The sequence below is a fragment of the Puma concolor genome, chromosome B2 (assembly GCF_028749965.1).
Source record: "Puma concolor isolate L17-30 chromosome B2, mPumCon1.1.hap2, whole genome shotgun sequence".
Taxonomy (NCBI): domain Eukaryota; kingdom Metazoa; phylum Chordata; class Mammalia; order Carnivora; family Felidae; genus Puma; species Puma concolor.
This window is the reverse complement of record NC_141671.1, coordinates 35728685-35732118: the sequence shown is the minus strand read 5'-3', so window position 1 is coordinate 35732118 and position 3434 is coordinate 35728685. Positions and strand designations below refer to the sequence as shown.

Sequence of the window (3434 nt, the reverse complement as noted above, 5' to 3'; positions counted from 1 at the left end):
ACCAAAAAGCTGAAAAGTGGCAAAATCACATCTCTCCCCTCCCCCCAACCCAAGACCATACAGTGGTAGGACCAGAATTAGCATTGAGACACCAAGTCTCCCACTCGACGCTCAGCCCAGCTCCACACTCTGTTAGGATGCGATGTCAGTGCTTCCCCCTGTCCCAGGGAACCCCCACCAACTCGTGGCCCCACGGATCCACACTGGAATCCACAATGAGGGCAACACCCCGGATTCAGTTAGGAGGAAGTTTTCTCTCTTGGGTGGATAGTTCCAGATATATAATTGTCTCCTCCATCTGGGAAGGGACCTTTTGATTAACTGTGTGTTGTTAACAGGGACAACGTGTGCGTCTGTGAGTACAGACAGAGGGACGCGAGGCTTTACCGCTGGTGGGCAGGATGGCGGGACGTGACAGGTGGAGTCCAACCAGCTTTCGGAACATGGAGACCCTGCCTCCTTCCTGGGAAACCAGGTCAGCTCCACTGAGTATTTGCGAACCCAGCTCTGTGTCGGGGGCCCGGGGGACGGGAGTGTGTAGAAGCACCATCCTTGAACTCAGACACTCGCAGGCTTCTTGGGAATAAGGCAAAGCCAACGTGAAACAGCCAGAGAAGCACACACGGCAGTCTATATAATTAAGGACCAAACTGCACAGAGCTGAGATTCCTGCCAGGGAAGTTAAGATCCGAGGGTGAGTAGCGTGGGCTGGACCCACCAGAGAAGCCATGCGGTGGAACCCTGGGGTGGGGGGATTTGAAGAAACTGGAAGGAAGAGGGAAGGTATAATGGCAAGGAACAGTACAAACTCCCCGCAGAAGGCGGAAAGGGCGTGATGGAGGGCAGTTACCCAGGATGAAGGGCTTTGGATCACACCGACACGAGTTGAATCCCAGTTCTGCTATTTATTTTTTTTAATTTTTTTTATGGTTATTTATTTTTGAGAGAGAGGGAGAGACAGAGCATGAGCAAGGGAGGGGCAGAGAGAGAGGGAGACACAGACTCTGAAGCAGGATCCAGGCTCCGAGCTGTCAGCACAGAGCCCGACGCGGGGCTCGAACTCACGAACCCCGAGATCATGACCTGAGCCGAAGTCGGACACTCAGCCGACTGAGCCACCCAGGCGCCCCCTCCCAGTTTGCTATTTATAGGGAGCGTGACCTGCGTGTGAGGCTCCTGGCCTCAGTTTTGCTCATCTGTGAAAGGGACGATAATACCTATGCTGTGGCTATAAAGGTTAAAGATACGGCTGTAAAATGCCTGGCACGTGGTACCTCTGCTATTATTAAGGGGTAGTAAGTGGAGGCTTCTGGAGCAGATGGACCTGGGAGATAAGATAATAGAAACGTGGGCTCTGAAGAGGGAGGCATGATCCACTCTCGACCTTCGGGAGCTGGCAGCGGGCTCGGACAGGGCAGTGAGACCAGGACTGGAGGGTGGGGAAGGAGAACAGCACTGTATCCTCCTAGAGATGTTGGTGGCCAGGCCAGCGCCAAAGCGGAAGGAAGACGAGGTAATGAAGCCAACGCTGCAGAGACTCTCATGACCAGGTGATTGGTTGGGTGAAGAGGGGTCACTGCTGATGCCTCGTTCTCAGCCTGGGGGTTGGGAGGGGTAGGGCGGCCTTTGCCTAACTGGAGGAGACTGGGACAGGGCAGGGGAAACCGAGTTCACTTGAAGACGTGTCTGAGAGAACAAGACGATGAGGGAGCTGGAGGGGGGGGGAGGGGGGAGGGAAGGCTCCAGAGAGGGGGCAGAGACCCCTGCCATTGAGGCAGGAGAGAAGGGTAAGCATTTGGAGGTTGGCACAGGGTTCCGTTGAAGAAAGACAACCTCGGGCCAGTAGTCTCCTTCCAGAATCATGTTGCCATCCCCAAGGAAGCAGGAAGCAAGACCACCTTGCTCTGCACAGGCTGCGAGGCCTCGGGAAAGCTGGGGCCCGCCATCCTTTCAAGGACGGTGCCCTGCCCTGACCTGGCCTCAGGAGCCCCCACCGCCCCGGCCTGGCTGTTGGGTCGGGGTGTCGTCTTCGCTGAGGGCACTTATCTGCCGGGGACGATGGAGGCCCCGGCAGGTGCAGCACAGCCTCTCTGCAAACGGGCAACCCAGAAAGTCAGGATAGCACACAAGGAGGCCCCGTGGGCGCTGCTGACATGTTCCCCCAGTGCTGACCCCGGCGGACTGCTTCTCGCATCTTCTCCTGCGCCTCGGAGTCAAACCACTGGGAAGGTTCATTTCGTTTCCCCTTGTTCCGGATGTTATACTGAAAGCCCCCAGAACTCCAAGTGGACGACGTCAAGAAAGGATCCCACTGCAACATTTCTGCGCCTCATTTTTCAGGTCAGCTCATAATCCTCTCAGGTGTTTTGAACGAAGTTAGCACGGCCCATGTGACTCATCAGCCCCTGGGGCAATCACAGGCAGGAAGAGGAGACTGCTTACCGCACACAATCCCATCAAGATGACCCCAAATGAATTTATGGAAGAACCTGCAGTTCCCATTCTAGAAAATGTGTGAAGACACCCAGGACACACATTCTCGGGGAGAAAGGCAGAGGGGAGACTGAGTTAGCCTTTCACTGATGATGCCCCGCCCTCTGCTTAAATGTTGTAAAATATTTCTTTTTTTTTTTTTTTTAATTTTTTTTTTTTTTTTTAACGTTTATTTTATTTTTGGGACAGAGAGAGACAGAGCATGAACGGGGGAGGGGCAGAGAGAGAGGGAGACACAGAATCGGAAACAGGCTCCAGGCTCCGAGCCATCAGCCCAGAGCCTGATGCGGGGCTCGAACTCACGGACCGCGAGATCGTGACCTGGCTGAAGTCGGACGCTTAACCGACTGCGCCACCCAGGCGCCCCTTAAAATATTTCTTTAGTGAAGAAACTTCGTTGTTTCTTGAGGCGAGAGAGTATGAAGGTCACAGCATCACCCGTGAATAATCTTGCCAATAATGTTTAACCCGAATCTGATTAAGACTTACTTTCCAGGGGCGCCTGGGTGGCGCAGTCGGTTAAGCGTCCGACTTCAGCCAGGTCACGATCTCGCGGTCCGTGAGTTCGAGCCCCGCGTCGGGCTCTGGGCTGATGGCTCGGAGCCTGGAGCCTGTTTCCGATTCTGTGTCTCCCTCTCTCTCTGCCCCTCCCCCGTTCATGCTCTGTCTCTCTCTGTCCCAAAAATAAAAATTAAAAAAACGTTGAAAAAAAAATTAAAAAAAAAAACAAAAAAAACTTACTTTCCAGTTTACAGTGAATGCAGAGTGTGAAGGAAAAAGCTAAGGGTGCCGGGTGAAAACAACCAGACAGATTGCAACTGTGGGCAGGGCTGGTAGATACTGTTGTTGCTCCACAACAGTCGTTCCCGGGCCACTTGTTCTTTGGCCACTTCCCTATAAAGCAGCTAAAAGCCCTGATACTTGATTTCCCGGTGCGCTGC

General features: G+C 53.7%; 1 long non-coding RNA gene across 1 annotated transcript; it reads left to right on the top strand.

The window, feature by feature from the left end:
- Positions 1–271: 271 nt before the first annotated feature.
- Positions 272–2468, top strand: LOC147580910 (uncharacterized). The gene is made up of 3 exons (XR_015250794.1): positions 272–475; positions 1470–1550; positions 2166–2468. It is a non-coding gene; the product is annotated as an uncharacterized LOC147580910 (long non-coding RNA).
- The last annotated feature ends 966 nt before the right edge of the window (positions 2469–3434 follow it).